The following is a 24,847-nucleotide window of genomic DNA, read 5'->3' as shown; positions in this document are numbered from 1 at the left end:
CAGCGTGAGCAGGAACACTCAATAAAACTGAATAAAAATAATCAAGTGACGGTGAGATACGAAGAAGGCAGATTCACCAGCGTTTGTGTGTCAGCCTTTATCCCTCCAGATCAGAGAATGTCCAGTTCCATTGCCTCAAAACATCGCTCACATCTACAGTTACTCCCAGTTTCAAATAAATCTAACAGCATCAGATCCCTTGGGGGGTGGGGGGGCGGTAGTATGTATCGTGATCGTGACTGAGAGAATAAAAATGAAAAAAAAAGGTAACTTTTACAAGTCCTATAAATGTATGCTGTCTGTTACAGACGCAAACCAAATGTATGTGTGTACTGTATAATATTAACAATAAGAGCAGCTCACTACTGATAAAAGCAAGGAATAGGAAGCAGTTGGGATCAAACCGGGGACTCTCGATTACAAGTCAGCAAATCTTACCGCTACACCATGAAAGCTGTTGTATCATCTTTGAACCTTTTGTGTTTATTTGATCTTTGGACTTCAGGCTTCACACATTATATAGTTTATGACAAGATTTTGTCATTTACTACTAAAATATGAAAAATGTTTCTGTTTTAACAATGCGTTTACACAGATTATTGTAGAAACGGAACACACATGAAATGCATGTGTTCCAAATAACAATCTATTATTTCCACTCTAAAACTCCAGCGCTTCACTCCCAGATAAACAAACAAGGCATGAGCTGGGAGAACATTGTGAACGTTTTGGCGACAGTGTGGGGATGGGATAGCAGGCTGCTTGTTGCTTGTCTTTATTGGCACATTTACAGGACAAAAGACACTGACGGAGTGGTGCAAACGGATTTAAGGTGGGCCAGATCTACTTTTTCGTAGGCTCTGGTAATTCTAGTGTTAAACAAAGAGATACTAGGTTTGTGTTTTTCTGTTTCATTGGTTCTTTATTACTCATTCTGTGTATTCTCTCCCCATTTGTGTTGTAGTATTTAATAAATACATTTCTTTTTGTAAATATGGCCTCTTTGGCATTTTTTAGTGTTGAGTGATATTACAAGGCAATCTTCTCTGGTTCATGTTTATATAATAGAAGCATAGTTAGGTTACATGATTTTCTCAGAGTCATACCGTTGGTCCATGGCAGGGATCGAATCATCAACCTGATGTTTCAAGCTAAATTTGCTATAAAATATAACATACAGTTCAGATGAATGGATGATTGATATGGAAAGAAACTGAAACGAATCCCCCAGGTGGCCAATAAGATGAACTTCTGCAGCCGATCCATAGAATTAGAAAGCCTCTGCACTCCTCATTTAACTCCATTATTGATTGTGCTTTGAGTGGACAGTCTTCTATACTAACACAGTCTATGACTGAAAACTCTGTTTTGGGTTCAAACTGTGTTCTTTGTAACCAATTAAATAACAGGTGGGGACTGAACTGGCTACCATGAGATACACCAAAGCACCTGCTCTCCCTAGATATGACTGTTATACTTTACATGACCCTGTTGTTGAAATATGAAAATAATCACACTGTGCTTTTCTGTCATATAAGTCCCTTGGGGTGTATAAATAAGAATGTCTCCAACCAGTTTAATTTTTGTACATGATTCATCTGAAAATAGGAAATTCTGCGCCTAGGCTGTAGTTTTGAGAGACCTACAAATCTTGACTTGATATTTTAAAAAAGTTGGTTGAATAGGGATAAACCAGTTTTCAACAAGACTTTTGTTGTTTTCTTATTCTGTATAATGCTCACCCCCTAAAGTGAAAGGAAGTTTGTGGCCTCTTCAATGAAATATGTTTTTTTGAAAACCCCATTCTACTTCAATAACTTGCCTAATTTTTTCAATAAACTGGGTTTTAATGAAGGGCAGATTATCATCTCTTCTATTTGTCTGCTACATTAGGTATTAGGATGGCTGCCAAGAAAGCACACTTTTAAAAAGAATATATGTTGACACTTAGATTCATATCTGGGTGGTCTTCAGTTCCCATTAATGTTTTACCTTAGGGGAGTGGTATACAAAATTAATGGATGTATTGAAACTCCTAATTTGGATAATGGATTAAACAAATAAAAAATGAAAATAACATTTATTTGGGCAAAATAATTGCATTTAAATTCTAGCAGTACGAAAGTATAGTTCTCAGAAAAGACATATACCAAACCGTGTTTCCTTTTCTGTTGCTTACTCATCATTTACATACTCAGCTATCTAAACATTCCTTTTTATCCCTTGTGATAAACAGATAGTTAGGAAAATGAGCCTCTGTCATTTTTGCTCTTGCTGAGACCTGTCATATTATGCGCCATATGACACCTCCTGCGTCAAGATTCTTTGATAAGGCATCATCTGAATGGCTATTGAAACTATCTGTAATTCTTTTTCCTGTTCTACTTAATTCTGTTTTTCTTTTCTTCTTCTTGCAAGGGGCTCTAATTTGTTTTTCACTTTGTCTGTCAAATGTTACCCTTATGACTCTTTTACTTCTTGTTCTTTGAAGAGTCCACTCTAGTGTCAAGCACAGAAATGGAAAAACATTTTGTCATGTTTCCTGCTGCTGGCAATTTCTGAGCTTAGCCCTATTAAATCCATTAGAACAGCAAATGCCAGTCATGGGCTAATGTACCTGCCCACTTGAAAAGTTAAATACTATGTTGTAAATTGCACGCAGTCTTGTCAGTTCTGGCTAAGGCACACTTCTCAGGCTTCACGGCCCTAAAAAGTCATCACCGTAAAGCAATATCAAGAAGAACACTTCAGGTCTCACTGTGTGTGGAATGAAGATGAAATCTTTTTCTTGCCTTGAGCCAAAGTGTCATGTTAAATCACAAAACATAAATTAAATGAAGTAACCTTTTCTATGACATGTTGTAACTCAAACATGAATGACTCAGTGGATTAGAATTTTATCACAAATTATACAGAATACAATCTCAGTAATACAAAGAAAGGTTAGCCATCTGTACATTTACAGTATTACATTTGAGTCATTCATACAAATCAGTGGGAAGTGAACAGTTTCTGTAGAAAAATGGAGTAGGCACAAACAAAATGAGAATACTTAATTTAGTCATGGCGTGAGGACAACAACCTCACTCTCAACACAGACAAGATAAGGGAGATGATAGGGGACATGAGGAAGAACAGGAGACCTCACTGGCCACTGTTCATCCGAGGGCTTGAAGTGGAGAGGATGAGCAGCATTAAATACCTGGGCGTCTACATCAGTGAGGACCTCACTTGGACACTTAACACCACACAGCTGGTAAAGAGGGCTCAACAGCGGATGTACTTTCCAACGATGGCTGAGGAAGTTTGGTATGTCGATTAAGATCCTCGGCAACTTTTACAGCTGCATTGTTGAGAGCATCTTGACCAGCTGCATCACCGTGTGTTACAGCAACACTACTGATATGGACCACAAACACCTGCAGAGAGTGGTAAAGACTGCTGAGAAGATCACTGGGACCCCACTGCCCTCTCTGCAGAGCATCTACAACTGCAGAGTCTGCAGGAGAACTGCCTCGATCCTCAGGGACCCCATCCACCCCCAACACAAATGGTTCACACTTCTACCCTCAGACAGGAGGTATAGAAATATGAAATGCAGGACTTCCAGGCTAAAGAACTCTTTCTTTCCCAAGGCCATTAGACTCCTAAATAACTGACTGGAGTTTACAACCATGGTTCACCTCATTCTACTTACCTCACACAACAGTATTTGACTTGTCCATCACACACCTACCTGCACATAACACTTTATGCTTCTATTCTGTTTTATACTTTATGCTGCATCTGTTACTTATTATCTATTTGCTACTTATTATTTATGTTTATCTTTATAAGTTGGTTTGTTAACCATTAGCATTTGGTGTAGACAGCAAAGAAAGAATTAAAATGTACAGGGAAAGTGCTTCATTACTGTGCACATGACAATAAACTTTGAACGTCCAATGTAATGACAAACTATGGTCAAATGACCAGGCAGGACAGGATAATGCAAATAAAAGGCCATCCAGTCCCCATTGGGCATTCTGTCACCATTAATAGGATACTTTTGTGGAGTTCTCTGTATCTTCCTCTTCATTTTGATTTTTTCTGATTCTCAGGAGGCTGCAGCATACTTAAGGCAGGGGGCAGTGGTGCACAGCACCACCTCAGACTACCAGAAAAAAGAAAACCCACAAAAGATGAGATTAGTGACAAGCCTGGAAAACAGCAAATAGAGTTACATTTAATGAAAAGAACTGATTTCCTCCTCACCCCAGTATAAAGTTCTAATATTAATGATGCTAGTAATTTAAAGAGAAAGACAGATTAAATTGGTGGGTTTTTAATACTTTTTTGAAGTGTTCAACTGTACTGGCCGGAAGTATTTCAAAAGATTTTTGGTGCGTATAAACTGAAAGCCACTTAACCTGCCCTTTTATGTTTCACTCCCTGAATACTGAGCAAGCCAGTGTGAGAGGATCTAAGATTACAATTAGGAATCTAAGAGGACAAGCATTCCAAAACATAAGATGGTGTTGAATAATTTAGGGCCTTATATATAATTAAAAGTATTTTAAAATCAATCCTAAAAGGCAGCTAGTACAATGATTCTATGACTGGGTGAGATATGCTAAAATTTTTCAGTTTTGTTAAAATTCTTACTGCTGAGCTTTGCACACATTATTAAAGTTATAGTCCACGGGAATGACAAGCTGATACACAGGTAAGGTTTGGGGTGCCAACCCGGCCATCCCTATTTACTTAAGGTTTTAAATAAAAATAATGCATGATGATGTATACAGGAAACAACAATACTGGCACCAGAATAATGTGGGTAAATCAGTTTCAACATCTTTGCTCAGGTCGCTTGGATAAGAAGTGACACTTTCTGGGTGGTTGCACTTTAATGGCCCTGGGACCAGAAGTGGCAGAGTCAATTGCCCTCAATGGGCAGTTTTTCTGCACTGTGGAGGAAGAAGGAGGCAAAACAGCAGCATTGTTCCCACTCAGTCCAGGGTGGTATCACATACCTGGCAGGAACCTCTGGCACGCATGCATGACTATATATATACATATATATATACACACACATACAGTATATATATATTGTGATGTCTGGGCACATTCAGCTGTCCCAACAAGACATAGACAGGCAGGAAACAAGTTTGCCAGACAACACACACCTTTATTCTTCCATGGGGAAGCATTTTATAATTGCACCTCACTTCTCAACAGAATACAAATAATAGCAACAATGATTACACAATCCTTTCACCTCCATTCCTCCACACAGGCTTTGTCCTTCTTCCTCCCAACTCAGGCCATTGAATACTGACAATTGGCCCCCTTTTATAGGACACCCAGTAGGACCAGTTTTCCACCAACCTTCTTCCGGCAGTATTTCCTGGTGTGGCGGAAGTGCTGCCAAACAAGGCCCAGCAAATGTTCAGGCGCCCCCTGGCAGTGGCCATGGGCCCTAGCAGGGCTGAGCTTCTATGCACCACACCCATGGCCTCACTACCAGCCAAGGGGGCTCCCCTCTGTTGGTCCAGGGAAGAGAATGTCCTGAAAAAGCTCTCTCCCCCATAAGAGCGCTAGGAGTCGCTGTCAGTAAAAACACTAAGAAGATATTTAATATTTTCTTCTTTAAATAGTGCTCCTCCAGCACCACTACCCAGGGAAGCAGTCATCTAACATTTTGGGGGAGGCAGTGACCTATCAGTGACCATCATAGGGATGTCCTGGCTGGGATGAGATGCCAACCATCTGCCACTATATATATATATATATATATATATATATATATACTGTATATATATATGTGATCCTGAAAGGAGTACATTGAAGTAATTTAGATGATTAAAGACAAAAGCATACATTAACTTCTCACAATCAAATGTGAATAAAGTACTGTCTGTCTATACATCTATCAGTCAAGACAAGGTCATAGGGTTTAATTCCTGGCCTGGTTACTGTCTGTGTGGAGCATTCTTTCCTTAATTTCATGGGGTTTTAAGCCCATATCCAAAAGGAATACACATTGGTCTATACTATATTTTATTTTCATTTCCCTCTGTATATCTATTTTCCACCACTTTCTGCTTCCAGCCATTGCCTTACTTTATTTAGTTTCCTGCATATCCTTCTGTTTTTTGTCCTTCTTTTTCTTCAGACAGTGAAACTGTGAATGCACTCAGACAGTGAAATAGCCAATGCTCTACCAGCTCCTTCTAAAGATTCAATGTAATAACCTGCCAGCATCAACAGGACTGTCAAGGAGTGGCTTAGTGATTTGGAAACTCTAGGCTGAAATTAAACAAATCACCACGACAAGATAAAATTTATCCTGGAATGTTTAAAGACGTTAGTGTGTGCATATGTAAAACATTGTGGTTATTAAAAAAAAAAATCACTGCACATTCGGCAAATGCCTAAACAAATGCCTAATCATCATAATTAAAGAAATGGATAATTGGGCAAATTCAAGTAACTATAGGCCAGTAAGGTTAACATGCGTCATGAGTAAATTGATGGAAGCAATTTTTAAGGAACAAATTGAGGATCAAATGCCAAGAACAGATGTATTTGTAAACAGCCAGCATGGGTTCAGATGGCAGATATTATGTTTCACAAATATTCTGGTATTCTATGAGGAAGCAACAAAACCATGTAGCCAGGGAAGTGCACGATATTATTTATTTGGATTTTCACAAAGATTTTGATAAGAAATCAGCCTGATGAGAGGTTAATCACTAATGGATAAAATTTTGTATTTTTCAACTTGAAGTGATTCTTTTCCAATCATGGTGAACATTAACTTACCGCATGAAATTGTGCCCTAAAATAAAGTATCTTTTACAAATTCTATAAAACGACTAGCATGTTTTTGTATTTTAAAATTCAACTCAAGCAGTATAAATAATAAGCATGAAAACAAAAGCCATAAAACTTAGTGAATATCTCCGCTTAGATGTGGCAAACATTTTAATTCAAAAAACGTGTCTTCCCAGTTCCTGAGGCACATTTGTGACAACAAAAGTAAAGTGAAGTTAATAAACTTGAATTGTTGGTCCTATTTTCTTAAGGCAAGGATATATTTGTTCCCAGTGACTGACGTGGTGGAGTTTAACATTTTCCACAAGTGCAGCATGCATAACTAATTTTGTGAAATGCTACCCGGATGCCTGTTTTATCCTGTGTGTCTCAACAACTGTGTTTCATCAATGGTTACTTGCTGTCATGGCTTTAACAAATGATGCTTAGCAATAAATTGTGCCAAGTGTTTGATATAGCAGTAAAGCTCTCAGTATGCCAGAAAATCATCTGATTTAATTAATACAAAGTTGCCATAAAATCATTGTGACGTGATTCCAAATGTGTATTCAGTGCCAGCAGGATACTCATAATTATTTCTTATGTCATGTGTACTCAAAACAATGCTGGCACACAGAAGCACCACAACCCAATTTTATAATAAATCTGAGTCACAGAACATATGGTAATAAAAGAGAAACAGGATGGCATTTTTGAGTGAGTTAAAGTAATTAATAAATTTCACTGTTTCATCTTGGTAGATGTTTACTTCTGCTGATAATATGACAGGATGGTTCTGAGTTGTAATTCGCTGCAATTTAAAATCATTTTTGATTTATTTTTAATAATCATTCTGCACTACAACTGGTGCTGCTCCATGTTAATATGGAATATTGGAGGAATATCTATGTATCCACAATATTGCAGAGGTTTTCCACTGTCCATTGCTAAAATAAATGGAGGCCTGCAAATTTTCTTTGTCACATGTAGTGAAACATTGTAAGCGATCATAACTGTGACATTTTTTAGGAATTACAGAAGAGAGAGAGAGAGAGAGATTCATTCAATGATGTTAATAAGAGTCCTTAGAGACAATCTTTGGAGGTGAACAGTGCTACAGAAAAGGTTGCTTCTTGAGGGAGACAATCATTAGGTTGAAGAGCTTTTCCCTTCACAATGATATGGATATGTTGTTTTGCAATATGTGTGCAGTCTCAATGCTTGGGTCAATACTTGATAATACTCTTGGCTAGAAAACAATACAGGGATCAGAACTATTAAAAAGTAATGTTCTTCAGGGAGCAAAGCTGAGACCACTACTTTTTTTAAAATACCTGGACAATTCAGATTAGAATAGATAAAGCTAGCTAGTTGAGTTCACTGACGATATCAAACTAGGTATATAATCTAAATTCATTTGAATCATAACTAAAGGACATGGACAGATTTGTAGTAGGTGAAGGTTAACGTAATCAAATGGATTGTATTACCTGCAGAAAACAAAAATGTTTTGAATACACAATGGCACATTTCAAAGTTGAAAATACATAGTTATAGTGGACTCATTACTATCTACATTCCGACAGTGCACACAATCCTTTAAGAACGCTATTTGGATGTAAAGGTGTATAGCACAATGCATAGAGTAGAGTATAACGGGAGTTTAAGCATAAGATATTGTGGAAGAATATAAGCCACAGTATATTAATTTAACAAAAGAAGGTCTTTAACAGCATTTATGCTGATCCTGAAGCTTACATTAAAGTCCTGAATACTATCATTAAAGCAGTCTGCACTTTTAGAACTTAAGAATCTTCCGCCAACTCCTACCATTCCATCAATCAATGTGTACCCACTTAATTCATGCCAACAAGAGTTAGTCTCTATTGTGACAAGATTATTAGAGAGGAGAATGTGCATTACATTTTGTTGGGCATTTTTAGACCCTGAGAAGCACAGGTCATGTCTGGTGACCCTTAGTTAGCAAACATTTTTCAGTTTTATTGCTTACAGAGATCACTAATTGTCTTATCACTAACTGCCTGTCCTTGAAACTCCTTTATCTTCACATAACTCTACTGACCCCCTGTGGAAATGTTTGTATAGGTATATCGATACACCTAATAAGTACCTACACAGATACAAATATGGTTACAACTTAAAGAAAATAACTAGTATGAAACTATTTAACATACACGAAACTCAGTTCATTTCTTATTGTTAAACAACAATATTTTCCTAGTGATACGATGTAAACGTTCACAGAGCAGAATATAACCCCTGAATAGACAAATACAAATTGAGCGTATATTCTTCCAACCTATGGAACACAATATTGAGGCTACACCTGGATAACTGTTCACAGTTTTGGTCTTCATATTACAAACAAGAAATTGTAGTGCTAGGGAAAGTCCACAGTTGAGTGACTAGGTTGATTCAATGACTATGAAGCATGAGGTAAGAATCGAAGGTGTTGAACCTTTTCAGTTAAAGCAAATTAGTACAGTGGATCTCAGTTATTAATTGAAATTAGGTTTACTCACAAGAATAAAGGGACACAGATGTAAAAGAGTTGATTGTTGTTAAGGGTAGATTTTACAGAAATGGTGGCCAGTTTTTCTCCACGGGGCAATTATAGACACATAGAATAAATTACCAAATAGATGTCCTAGAGATATGGACCATCAAAACTTGATTTAATATATGGTATATATCTGGAAAAAGCAGCCAAATAGAATTAAGCATGCTTATTGAGCGGAATGTGCTGTCCTAATGTTCTTTCTTCTAGAAACTCCCTCTCTAATTCTTTCTTTAGCGCACCGTTTTCCTGATGTCTTCTATCCATACTCTTCTACCATATTTCACTTTAAAGAGTCCCTTAATGTACCTATGTTCTGCACAATCAATTTCTTCATCACACACTTTCTTTGAAGCATTTTCCACTCTTGAACCTCCATTCTTCCAACTTCCCTTCTAGTTATTCTCCACATTTCAGACCTATATACCACTGCTAATCTCACCACCATTTTGTAGATATTCCTTTGATTCTAGCTGCTATCGTTTTGTATTCCACTAACCTTTCTCCAGTTTTTCCAACCTGCTCAAATTCTCTCTATCCTCTGAATCAGCGATCCTATGTTCCAAAAGAACTTATTTGCTCCCAGCCATTTTTTTTCCATTCTTTCCATCTTTACAAAATTTACAGAAAATACTGTATATTAAGTTTTTAATCTGTTTATCTTCATCCCATATACTGATATAAAATATCTACTGTTTGAGTGAATGTACCTTATATGTTGGTTCTTACTGATGTTCAGCATTACTGTGACACTTAATTAGGTACGGTAGGTTCAGTAAAGGGATGACTTTGATACATATTGGTTCATAATCTGTTACTCAGACCATACAACTATTTGGGGATGGCAGGTGTACTGATGAAAGACTTCAACAGATTACACTGAAACAGCCGGCGATGCTGGACACCCATCTTTGTTTCAAGTTGTGCCAAATCGATAGCACTAGCATCGGTCTTATTCCACTGAAGAAACATTTGTTGTAGCCAGAGTGGCCGCTATCACTTTAGTTTATTTGTTTTATTTATATATGTTACAATGCCAACATAATTAGTATTTACTATTGCCTTCATTAAAGATAGCAAAAAATAAAGAGCAGCTTCCACAACATACATTTCACAGCACAACATGATTGAATAAGTAACATTAGCACTATTCAGCAGTCCTTGTGTTTTTGCTTTAATGTATGTGCCAGGAAAGATACTGCAGATCTTGTGGAAAGCTTCACAGAATATCCACTAGTCTAATAATGAGCTGTGCCTCTGACCATTTGGTCTAGTTTAGACCAAACTGAACTTGTGACCCAGTGCTCTTCAGTCCTTCACCAAAGTTGAAAATCATGTAATAATTGCACCCAGCTAAGGAAACATTCATGACTCTTGGGTTTCTTTTACTGCCTTTTTCTGTGTGATCAGTTCACATCATACATAACACTGTCACACCAAGTTCACTAGTGTTACTGCCAGTGGCTGCTAGAGCACCTTCAAAGAATTAAATTTGTAAACAAGAGTTCCTTGGACATCCAAAAGATTGAAAAAAAAAGTAATTATGACATCCCTCTAAAAAAATTATTCTTATACTCTGAGATAGCAGCTCTTACTTATAATGGTGGGTCTTAGGGTGTCACTGTACTTCATGAAGATCACCCGACACTGTGCTCTATCATAATATATTGACCAGTTCAATTTGCTATTGGAAAGAATGTTCACAAAATTGATGTAACTGTCCAAGATATGGTGTTATGTTTAGAATAATATAAAACCCCTTAATTGTATGTAGCCCTGTAATGTTCCCATCTCGAATGGTACTCCAGCATTTGATTAATTTTATATTTTTGGTAATTTAATTATATTTATTTGAAAACAAATAATTACAATAGAATGATTATAACATTCAGTAATACTAGGATGTTGTACCCTGTTAGCCATCATGGATGTAGTGGGAAGTTAAGCAAAATTACACCTTTTATTGGCTAACTAGAAGCTAACTAACTAGTTAGCCAATAAAAGGTGTCATTTTGCTTAACTTCTCACAACATTCTGCAACGTAGTATGCTTTAAAGGCAGCTCATTAAATTGAGCATTCAATTCCACCTGGATAGGGAGCTCTACAACTAGAAAGCCCTATATAAAATCTACTTCGTATTTGAGATGTCTTTGGATTTACAGTAAGTACCCAGCTTATTGAAACAGTCAAAGATTGTTCCATTATCAAGAACTATACAACCCAAAGCATCAAGTGATGTCAGGTTCATGTCATGAAATCCTTTGAGAAGTTAATTAAGAGACAATTACTTAAGAAAGGCCAGGCCCATCTGGACTCTTACCAATCTGCATACACAGCAAATTGGGGTGGAAGATACCACTGCATCACTTCTGAATTTACTGTACGAGTAATTTTCTCATCAGTTCCCCATTTTAGTTGACAATTTTAGTCGACAAACTGCTTGACCAATTCTGTTTGGACCTTAACTAAGTGGTGTGGAGTCTGGATTTTTTATCAAATAGAACTGAAAGAGTGAGTGTCAATGGTTGTTCTTCTGATAGCCAACATGCTGTATCTCTATCGGTACCCCTCAAGGTTGCTGTTTATCCCCTCTTTTGTTTATCTTACATACAAGTGACTGCAGGAGTTCACACAAGGACAGACATATGCTAAAATCTGCAGGCAACTTTGTCATTCTGAGTACAACATAAGGAGAACGGCCATGGACCTTTTGTTGATTAGTCTGTACAATGGTCATCATTCATTTTTACCCCTTATTATCTCTAAATCAAAAGATATGGTTGCAGATCTCACATTCTGATCTTAACACAGAGCAAATTTGTAGGAGAGTGTAGACATGGTTTTGCTTACTTAGGAAAATCAGCTGTTTTAATTTGGACAAAACCATACTGACATTGTTTTATAAGTCCTTTATTAATTCTATTGTTACATTTGCTTTTATATGTTGGTTTGGCAACTTCAGCTTCAAGGATATAAACTATCTTAACAGCACTGTGACAATTAGCAGTAAAATTATTGGTTCGCAACAGATCTCTGTCACTGAACCGCATTAGCAAATATGTTAGAAAGACGGCTGACTCAGTTCTATCAAACAGTAGCCATCCTCTTTTTCCTAAAGTTCAGTTTTTGCCATCAGGCTGCATGTTTAGGTTTCCAAAGGTAAAGAGCAACTGATTTAAACTCTTTTATTCCTAGAGCTATAAGCATATTGAATTTTGTTACTTATAGGGATGCTGCTAAATGCTAACTTCTGAATTATTACTTTGTGTACTGTTCAAGTTAATTATTCTAATTTCTACTAATCTTGAGTGGGTGTTTGTTTTTTATTGTTAGTGTGTAACCAAGTCTTGAGTTTTATTGTACCTTTCTGCTTCAAACAAATTTCCCCCTGGGATAATAAAGTCTGCCTAAATAAAAGTAAATAAGCAAAACAAAATTACTGGTTATTTTAGAATTATATTAATTAGTTATTTTTAAATTATAAAAAAATTCTGAACAGATGCTTGTAAAGTATTTGAGTTTTTTCCAATTTGAGACAATACAGAGCATCACTTTTCCACTGAGTTGGAATTGGAGTTCATCCAGTTTAGCAAAATATGTTTTAATATAAGTAGCTTTTAAGGCATTAGGAGTGATTTTAAATCCATGGCTATTCAAGAAATATATAACCCTTTTTGTCCAGCATTAAGTAAATTACTGCATTCCTAGCCATTTTTGTGCTTGATGACATCGTTTGCAGGTTGGATCTTTTCTTGGGTACATTTTACATTTAGATAATCTTAGAGGAAATATCCGTGATTTATAAACAATTCTAAGATGAATTAGGGACTGCTTGGTGTAGAGTATAAGGAACTAGACTGCTTGTATTTTTTGAATGGCTAAATTCCATTATTTCTGAAATTTTAATTGAAAAAGCCTTTTCCCATCATTCACGAAGATCATTAAATGGTAAGTTTGCTAAAGTTTTTTGATATACTCTGGAGATGATTTCTGAATCTTCATTCACATTCATTTTCTAGCCAGTACCATCCCTGAGACAGAAACAATGATCAGGACAGTTTCAAAGGTTAGCATAGTTTCTAATTTGCACATAAAAGAAAAAGTGATTCACAGGAATACTTGAACTTAATATTTAAAATGACGCAAATACAGTACATTCTCAATATGGAGATCTCTGAATCCCTACTATCTTCCAAAGACTGAACAGTTTATAGGTTAAAGAAAGCAGAAGAAGATGAATATTAAGTAGAGTATCTGGAAAGATCCAAGTAAGCTTCTTTTTCTTAAAATGTGTTTTATATTGGTTCTATATCTTTAATTAATTGTGAACCACAGGATTGCTGCTAAATTGCTGATAGCCATTGTTAACAGGAACACAGAGCAGAGCATCCAAAAAAGATTTACAACTGGATTTCTTTTCCATTGTTAAACAAGTAAGTGGAAATTCATGTACTTCTATCAAATTTCAGTATTTTATTTTACAAATATTTGTAGGACAATATAATAGAATTGAAAGTTAAGTAACGGGATGCCACCTTCTGGTGTAGCTCTGTGTAGAGTTGCCTTTTTGATTTGTGGCCATTATGAATTTCACATAAATAATGTTAAAATTGAGTCTAACTTCTTAAAGAAGTATTTATTAATGAATACAGGGAAGAGTTATAAGGAGCTGTGGAAGGACATTTATTTTGACAATACTGATTCTCCCAAGCAAAGTAAGATAGAGGGAAGACCATCTATAAATGTTCTTTGACGTCTTCCTTCATACTACCAAAGTTGCATTTAAAGAGATATTTGTATTCCCTTGTAAAAAAATATTCCATGGTTTATAAACTTTTCTGATTCATTTAAAAAAGTCATTATATTACATTAAACAAGCTCTATAAAATGGATACAAAATATCTGTCTTTATCCAGTTTGACTGTAAACACAATTCTTCTACCTAAAACATTTGCCAGTATCTTAACATTATTTAGGAGTGAAACTGGTATGTATGATGGACGTAGCAAGTGCTCGTTTTTCTTTTGAAAACAGTAATTGACATTTAGTATAATACTTTTGGCAGAATGTGATTTTCTCTAACTTTGTCAACTTTGTCAACAATAATGCTACAAAGTGAGCAGAAAACTAAAAATATCCACTAGATAAGGCACTTTGGACTGCTGCTTTCCTGCTTTGAAATGAGTTTATGGCATCTTGAATTTCAGAGAGCCTCAGAATATCTATGTCTGCCTCACAGAGATGATTAACAGAGGTATTCAAGTCCTTGAATTGAGTCTCTCCTTCTTTACCCTGAGAGGAATTTAAGGATTTCCTTAAATGTTTTTCTTTGTACTCTCTACTTTAATTTCAAGGTGCATTGTTAATCTCTATTTTTGCATTCTGAATTTCCTGTTTATGCATTTGCTACAATAAAATCTTTTTGACTTTTTCTCTGCGTTCACAATGATGGTGAACTTAAACTTAGACAGGTTTTTCTGTTTTTTTGTTAACAAAATATTAAATCCTGTTTGTAAAATCAGCCTTTTCCTATAAGGTGCCCATTTGGTAATCTAGCATATTTCTGGTCAGATCTGGAAATCTGGGCAATCAGCTCTGCTGCCTCTAAAATATGAGAAAATGTGTCCTCTTAAACTGTCTTCCAGCAAAAATTTCTGGGGAAGCATTTCTCACTAAGAAAATATACATTTTTTGTGCATATGAATTTTTTAGAGTCCTTACCAGCTAGCATTAATGGGTTAAGTCCAGTTATACATTGGATTTATAAGGATTCTCATAGTAACAAGATTTAATAATAGTTAATACATTACTATTCATAAAAAAAGCAATTCTTGAGTAACTGTGACCTGAATATTCTCCTGAATTTGAATGCAGAAATCTCAATGAATCAGAGACGTCATCATCCCTATTAATCTTTGTAATTGCTGTGTCAGTTTACAAAGTTAAAGGTGTAGATCCAGAAGACCTATGCAAGTCTGCATTTAGTCCCCTGCTGTTACCGATCATAATGGCAACTAACATCTTCAGCATGAATTTTCAGTTATCCATCTTCAGAGTGTATATATTAACCAGAATTAATTTAGACTCTGGCAGTTAGGAGACCCGGGTCCTCCCTGCGTGGAGTTTGCATGTTCTCCCTGTGTCTGCGTGGGTTTCCTCCTGGAGCTCCAGTTTCCTCCCACAGTCCAAGGACATGCAGGTCAGGTGCATTGGTGATCCTAAATTGTCCCGGGTGTGTGTGTGTGTGTGTGTGCGTGCCCTGTGATGGGCTGACACCCTGCTCGGGGTTTCTTTCCTGCTTTGCGCCCTGTGTTGGCTGGCATTGGCTCTGGCAGAGCCCCGTGACCCTGCAGCTTGGATATAGTGTGTTGGATACTGGATGGATGGATATATTTAGACTCATAAAGATTCACCACCACCAAAAATATACTGTTAATCTGACAACACTTCATTAGTTACAGATGTAATAGCAACTGTTTTTTTAACTGAAATTAACACACGTCTGTTTTTCTTATCATGTCTAGTATGTAAAATTTGGCCAACCCAGTCTCTTTTTAGCCAAAACTGATCCTTAGCTGTTGAATGAGTCTTCTAAAAAATATCCTATTTCAGCCTCTACAAATGTGTGACAGGAGAATTATACTGCCACTTAGGAGACTTTTTAAAATAAAATTGTACATTTATTACCAATTTCAAATCTTTATTGCTGGGCTTGCATCCAGTATATTAACCAATCTTCTTATATAATACTCTACCATGGCTGTTCGTCTGTCTGTCCAGAATTTTAAATCACCTGTAGCTCGCAAACCGTTTGAACTATTGATCTGAAATTTGGTACACATATACTATGTGACGTCTACTATCCACTTTCGTGGTGATGACTGACCTCCAAGGTTATTCCTCCTTTTATTTGTATATTATTGTAGAATTAAATCTCGGCAACAGCCAGCCGGGTGGCCGTGTGGCGCATGCGTAAGGGCGCAGTTCACCTTCGCCGTCACATCCCCTACATCTTCATATCTTAAATCATTCTTGAGACAGATTGAAGACTTAACTGCCAGCTTAAGTGAAAAATTAAAGAAAACAAACTAAGCAATTGCAACACAAACACTGACTTAATCAGTTTTAATGAATGATGCCGATGAAACAAGAGAAGAAGTGGGCCTTTAGGGTGGAGAAAAGAAGAGCTGCTCAGGAAGCAGCAAGCACATCAACCTCTGAGCAAATGAAAGTCAAGTGTATTCACTGCACGCTATCATGCAGTGTGCCGTTACTGGTAAATTATTACATAAGACAGTGAGGGTACAAAAGAAAAAGAAAAAATAACTTCCCTTCCTACATGACTTGAAACACTCCATCATCTTGTCTCCCAAAGAAAAAAATATGATATAATATAATAATGGGCCCTGACATACAGTATTAAGGTTTATCAAGTATGTATGTATCTTTTCCTGATAGCAAGATTTTGGACCCTTCGTTGGTGTCCTTGCTCCCAGCCCTTCCTTCACCTATTGTTACTTTGCCTCTGTCAGGTTCTTTGCCTTTCTCTACTTTGTCCTCCCTCTTGACACAAAGCAGACATAGCTGCTGTAGGGGGCTTCAAATTTATAGTTCTACCACATACTCCTGTTATCTCTTTTTAAGACTAATATCTCAAGAAGTTCAGCATGATGATTTACAAGGCTTTATATATCTTTAAAGCTTAATCAGTTAAACTTCTTAATAAAGCAATCCACAGCAACTCATTTTTAAAGTCAGTATTAGGTACATCTGCAGTAGGTTACTGACGTTTTAGAAGATTAAAATACTTTTTCACTGTAAGTAGTTCTTGCTAATTAGTGGCCAATGTAAGGTGATCCATCATCAGTAGGCACAACAGTTACACGTGCTGGGTATGTCAAGTGTTCTTACTCTTGTTTTTTTAACATAATACAAAGTAATAATAAATTAGCTAATTTTTCGGTCAGAAATAAGATTTTACCCTGTTACTCTAAATGCTGCAGATTATACAGTGATTTAAAATTTTAGGAAACTACATAACTTAACTTTCTATGGTTCTTGCTCTTACTCTATAGTATATTGCAGGTCAGGGGAACAGGAGTGTAGAGAAAATGAAAGGCAAACACAGCCAGTTAAAAGAAGATTTGCTAACATGTATAACTGAAAAGTGTCAGATTCATTTCAGTAAATTACACTTTCTTTTGTGGTTCTTTAAAAGATTCTGGGCATTTTTTTCATGCAGGACGGTGTTCCTTTAATAGGCTTGCTTCATTATTCATGCTGATTGTGGTTACACAGAAAAATAGAGCAGGTTTTAATAGTTGATGGATATAAGAAAAATAATTATTACAGGCAAAATACATGTTTATTTTTAAAAGTTTTGGCAAGAACAAAATAGAGCACAAAAATTTAAAATTAAAAAAAATTTTCTAATTCAGTAAACCAATCCCTGGTTTACTAATGTATTTCAGTTCACAAAATGATTCTAGTGCTTGCACTGCATTAAAAGTGGCTGTAAAAAGTTGTTTTATTATCCCTGTTCACTGAACAATAAAATGGTAAAATTCCATAATCAAATCACCAGAAGGCAAATGGATCTCAGCTTTCATATGTAAACTCTATTCACTGTGGACTGAAAAGGCAGTGCATAGGCAATGTCTATATTGTTTAGCATGCTACAAAACTGTATCCATGTATTTACAGTACTGTGACAGATAGGGGGCGCTCTCGTCGCCTTGGACCCTCAGACCAGACGCCAGACACCAGATGAAAGTCCCAAAAATTAATTTATTCGGACTATATTGTGCACTAAGCACCCTCCACTCCACAATACTCATATACAATAACAATAAAAAATACAATAATCCAATCTTCCATTCCCAGATGCGTTGTTCCCTTCCTACCAACTCAGCTCGCCCATCTAGGATCTCCCACAGACCTTTATAGTCCTTGACCCGGAAGTGCTTCTGATCCCTCAGTCCATGTGATTATCCAGCATTTCCAGGTCAGGTGAAAACTCATTTTCTTCAACCCGGAAGTACGTTGTTTCTTCTCTCCCCATGACTGTGATGCACTTCCGGGCTGTATTGAAAATATGTCTCTGGGCCTCCCTGGAGCGTCCCCTGGCGGGTATCCAGCAGGGCTGTGCATTAAACCTCCACATACTATGATGCCCTGTTGGAATTCGGGGCATCTCCACGTCGCAGGGAGGACTCCATCTGGCGGCTTGGGGGTATTGGCCAGGATGGACTGCCGGCCATATATCACAGTACTTTCTGTTAAACATTAAGAATTATGGGAAATTTTGTTGCCCTTGGCATTTCAGGCCTAACAAATGTTTCCAAAAATCACTGGCGAAGCTGCTGAATTTTTGGAAATTACATGAATAGGTAAGGGTTTCTATGTAATTTTTGTTAATCAAACGTGCTTTCATCGATGCCCCTTTATTGTCTTTATAGTATACAAACATGTAACAAACAAACAAACTGAACTGTGGAACTGCAGTGATGGGTATTCTGAATTAAATTTATGATTTACATGATATTTACATTGTTTGGTGGTGGCTTAGACATACAGTATGTCATCTCATTTCAGAAACATTTTAACTGCAGGCTGGCATTCTAGAACGACATAATAAAGGGAAGCTAACCAGCATATGGTAGGCACAAAACAAATATTACAACTAAAATATTTATTTTCATGCAACAGGTGTTATATTAAACTTGATATTTTGCTGATTAATTATTTGTAAGTTGGGGAGTGGGTTAGACATACTGTACTTGGGCTAATAAGAAAAAAAATTACTTTAGGTGGAAATGAAAGAGTCTCAAGCCAAATTTTTTTCTCTTTGGAGGTGAAGAAGGTGCATTGGCCCCAGGTTTATTAATGCTCCACATGGCATATTTTAAGAAGAAGAGTGATGCACTTTTCATCTATGCTGATATAAATAAAGGTTTGGATACTGGTTTCAATGCTAAACAATACTGTAAGCCTATTTTTTACTTTCCTTAACAAGAGATCCTAAAGTAGTTTCTGTTTTTCAGGTTTCTGCTACTCCTACTGTGATAGAGAAGACTGTCAGCCTGGCACAAATCCCAAGACTGATTGTTGTTGGTTTGTATCCTATATTCACTGTATAGTAGGGCACATTTAAAAAAAAACAATAACTTAACCAATGATTAACTCAATATGTTGTTTAAAATTAAAACATACTCACCATGCTTTAAATGTGAATAAACCCTGACCCTGATGTCAGTTTATGCTTTTCTTATTTTATTAGTCTGGATTATTAAGCATGATGTAAATTGCAAAAATATGTGTATATTATCTGTTTCAGGGGACACACTAATGACTGCACAGAACTGGATTGCGAGCCCTGATAGCCAAGTGATGTGTGAGGGCAAAGTTCACCCGCATCCTTTCTGAGTGGAATTATAGAGGTCTTTTCAAGTTTCTACAATTTTAACATTGTATACCAAGATGAAGCTGTATTAACTCTAGAATTTCAAAAAGAAAAAAAAAATAAGATTTTCATGTCAGTATTTATGTGCTTTTAAAGGGGCGCCAAAACTATTCAGTCTTCTTGCTTCTTTGAATTTTGTTTGGTTCAACTTACTATTCTGAGAGAACTAAAAGACTTGTTCGTAATGGCATGTTGAGTTACATGAAATGTAATTTGTTTGGGAAATAATAAAGACATCATCTTTAATCCAAAGCATTTGTAATTTAACAATTAGACAAAACAGATATTTGTAATTATGCGATTTCATATTTGTTTGACTTTTGCATATTTTCTGGGAATCAGTCCAGAAAAAGGTTCCAAAGCCTACCATGGTAAGGTTGTCAGCAAACTGTATCCTTTCATCTGTGTGTGGGTTCTCTTCTCAGAACACTCACAGATTTCGAGTAGAGTGCAGTGCGGAACGGAGCGTAGCAAAGAACAGAAAAAATAATGTCCCTCATTGTCAGCTCTAAAACTTTAAATTAACAGTCTTCATAAGATAGTGTGAGGGAAGAACATTTTTTGAAGGTTGCTATTACAGTCAAATTGAAATATTTAAGTTTATTAGCTTAACTTAACTTTGCATTTCTTGTATTCTTTCCTCGTCATACTTGTTAACTGATGTCTTTTTTGAGTTCTTACTGTCTTCCAATTCTCTACAAACGACAGTAAAAATATAACTTTTGCTAAGCTTGTTTGATTGACAGTGTCATGAACTCAGGTTTGATTGCTAGCCAGGTCAGTGTCTGTATGGAGTTTGCATGTTCACTCTCTGTGTTAGATAAAGTACATCCTCCCAGTTTTGGTTCCCTAGGTTTTGCATGTTTCTTATTAAATGAATGATCTGAGATATTGCTATAGCAGATGTTAAGTATTGAATGTGAATAATGTGGTTGTAGAAATGCACTACTGTATTTCCCCAACGAAAGGCCGCGGCTTATACATTCATTTTACAAAATGCATATTGGGTGCTGCCTATCTAAAAACATCCAATAAAAGTATAATTCAGTGCACAAAAAGACATACTTAAATGATTTGTTGAATTTAAATGTACTGTTTACTTCAAAAAATCAGATAGTGACGATGTTCATCGATACAGTTAAAATAACTAAGTCCACAGTTTGAAAAGAATATGAATTATGAATTGTCCACTAGACAAAAAAATCATGTCAATTAATAATGACGTCATCATTAGTTCAGTGATCACTTGACACTGCTGCATCTAGCCTCTTTTTTACATTTGTCTCTTTCAGGTTCGTTGCTTCAACGGTCATCTGGCAGTCTCTGTCCCACAGTCGTTCTGGCTCGGATAGATGCACCATTTCGTTTCATGAAGCGAGAAACCCAATTATGACTCCCTTTTCAAGTCTTCAATTGCCATTTCAGTCGACATTCCTCGTGCCTTCAGTTTGATGGCTATTGTCAAAACTATCCAATTGTTCTCGCGCTGCTCAAGAATCCAATCTTTAAGTCACTTCTTCAAGTTTTGCCATTTTGCTTCCCTTGTACGCCTTGCATGACTATGTGGCGAAAGCGTGCACAAAGATTCCTCATCTTTCCGTCAGTTTCTCACTTGTTTCTCATCTACTTCAAAGTGCCGTCCAGCTGCACAACTGCCATTTTCCATCACGAAAGCAATGACCAGGAGCTTAAATTCTACAGCATAGGACTTGTGTTGCAGTATGATATCGGTAAGTGCAAAAAGTTATCAATTTAATTGTTCAGGCTCAACTATAATGTCACTATAGAGTTTCAAATGCCTACAAGGGCATGCCAAATTAGATGCTTTTACTTCAGACTGGTAAATTCAGTAATGCCGCGGCTAATAACATGGGGTGGCTTATCTTAGAGTTTTAAAATATACAGTAAATGAGCATTTTCTGTGATTACAGAATGGGGCAGCTTTTCATTGGGGATGTATGGTATATACAGTACATGGAAAAACCTTTATTTCTATTTCTGTTATTACTATTATTAACATACTGTAATTCAAGTAGCCACTCCAACAATATTTCAAAAAATAAATAAAATAAGTATTGGCTGAAAAAAATGACACTTTCAAAGTATTAAAATGGATAGTTATAAATGTAAATAGAAATATATATATAAAATAAGAGGGGCGGCATGGTGGCGCTGCTGCCTCACAGTTAGGAGACCCGGGTTCAATTCCCAGGTCCTCCCTGTGTGGAGTTTGCATGTTCTCCCCGTGTCTGCATGGGTTTCCTCCGGGCGCTCCAGTTTCCTCCCACAGTCCAAAGGCATGCAGGTTAGGTGGATTGGCGATTCTAAATTGGCCCCAATTTGTGTGTCCTGTGGTGGGTTGGCACCCTGCCTGGGATGGGTTCCTGCCTTGTGCCCTTTGTTGGCTGGGATTGGCTCCAGCAGACCCCTGTGTTCAGATTCAGCGGGTTGGAAAAAGGATAGATTAATGGATAAAATAAGAGTTTGTGTGTGGTGATCTTACTGCTCGCAAAGGGTTTCTGAAATTAAATAACCATTTGCTTAAACTTATTGTGTTGTAGGTGAAAGTAATACGTGACATCAGAGCACACTTGTTATTTCGTTCTTGCATTTTTAATTATGAACTATCACATTGTCTTGAGAAATTTGACTTCTGTTATACTAAAATTGCATGTATTAAGTTGACAGTTACAACATAAATAATATATAATTTGACAACTATAAGGAAACTGTGTTTTTAGACTTGCAAAACAGAGTCCATGCAGAAATAGTAAAACATACTTAAACAAAGCTAATTGCTGAAAACTTAAAACCAAATACAAATTTGCAGTAGAAAATATCTTAAAACTACAACAACAACGAGTGTTTGTCCAACCCAGTTTCTTGGGGACCCCCGGTCTTACAATGGAAGATCTGCCACCAGCTCATTATGACTGTTGAAAAACCTTTTAGTGGTGTTGATGCTGCCGTATACGTGAACAAATATCGTGGATTACAGGGTTTTTTTTTTCTTCTTTCAAACAAATTATTAAGCAATATAATTTTGAAACTAGTTCAGTAGAATCAGGATCAGGATATGTTAAAGTTCAACCATTCACTTAAAATGTCAGGTTTTTTTTTTGTTTATCCAACCCCCACCATTGTTCTGACTTCCAGAGAACTTGGGAGGGCCTTTAATGTTTCCTATGAATACTTCATACATAATTAAAGTGTGCAACAAAATAAAAATGTGATCTGTTGCTAATACTCTCAAGATTTCTTATTAAATACCTTCCATTTTATGATGTACATTTTTAAAAAGACTTATTAAAAGTATTTCAATTTCAAAAGTATTCCTTTGAGCATATTTATTGGTAGTATATCTCACACTGCCTAATATATAAATTATAAATTTGAAGTTATGAATACATCCCTATTTCATTATTAAGAGTGGTGTATAGCAAGTTGAGAGAAGTACATGTTGACTAAGATATAGAAGAACTTGGCAGAAAATGAATGAATAAAATATCTTTGTGTATATTTTTGATTTACCGTACTGACCCCTACTCTCTCTTCTGTTTCTTTTTCCAGTTTCTTTGTGGTGGCGGCCTCCGCCACCTCCACCTACTCAAAACTTCATGATCTCCAACAATGATGGATGGATTAAAAGGCAGAACTCTACGTGACCATCATCATCAAGTTCTTCTGTGAAAACCCTAAATCCAAAGAGGACTGTTTCATTTATGTTAGGTAGAATGCTCAGAGGGGACTGGGCGGTCTAATGGTCTGGAATCCCTAAAGATTTAATTTTTTTCTCTAGCCGCCTGGAGTTTTTTTTTTGTTTTTTCTGTCCCCCCCTGGTCATTGAACCTTACTCTTATTCTATGTTAATTAATGTTGACTTATTTTATTTTCTTATTGTGTCTTTTATTTTTCTATTCTTTATTATGTAAAGCACTTTGAGCTACTGTTTGTATGAAAATGTGCTATATAAATAAATGTTGTTGGTGTTTTTGTTGTTGATTTCACATGCTTTACATCTTAAATCTTTCAATATTTATTTTATAACAATGTTCTTTAAAAAATTGCAAAAACAACTCCTAAGAATTACTAGTTCAAACATGAAACAAAAAATTGAGTTGCATTCATCACTTCTTGAATATGTCAACTTTGTTTTTGATATTAAAACAAATGCTTTCCATATTTTGGAGGTAAGTTTCTGACAGCAAAAAAAAAAAAGAGTAGTGAATTTTATCAACAATTTGTGGCACAACTTTTTCTGAGGTAAGGATATGTTTCTGTTCATTGGCCTGTTCATAGCAACCATGATTGGTTGGAGTTTTCATGTAAATCATAAAGTAAAAATAACACTATACTACACACGAGTCTGAAGCTGTTCATTGTAATATTGCTTTATCTGCTTCTTCGTAGTGAGATATGATGACAAATTAAAGAAACCTTTTAACCTTTCAAATCATTCTCAAAAGAACAATGGCAACTGTAGCATTTGTAAAATGAGGTTCAGGAAATTGTTCCTTGGGTGAAATATCACAATAGATGGAGACAGCGAATGAGGTTTAACAGCACAGCAGTAGCTTTTTTTAAATGGCACACTCCCACAGTTTTTTTCTTCCAAACCTACATTAATGCACCATGTTACAAAAAGTGTACAATATAAACATACTACAGATCATTCTTGGCTTGAAAATGGAAATATTTAGTACGCTTTTTATTAAAAAAAAAAGGCTATGCTAAAGAACACAGTTTCTCTTAGCAATGTTCTGTATAACACAACTGGGAAAAAATAAATTCAATTTGAGAAACAGCTATGTTATCAAATAGCAACATATTTAAAAAATATTCATCTGTTCCAAGATGTGCAGATTCCTCTCAAAGCCTGAAAATTCTTGAATTTTACATGAACAGTTCCTGTAGGTTAGATGGTGACACTAAATTATATAAATATTTGTGAGTGTTGATGCATTTGGAGATGGAGTTTCATTTAGTACACGGTTTGTTGGTTTCTTCTGCC

This window comes from Polypterus senegalus, chromosome 8 (assembly GCF_016835505.1).
Source record: "Polypterus senegalus isolate Bchr_013 chromosome 8, ASM1683550v1, whole genome shotgun sequence".
Taxonomy (NCBI): domain Eukaryota; kingdom Metazoa; phylum Chordata; class Cladistia; order Polypteriformes; family Polypteridae; genus Polypterus; species Polypterus senegalus.
The sequence above is the reverse complement of the archived record's forward strand: the minus strand, read 5'-3'. Positions refer to the sequence as shown.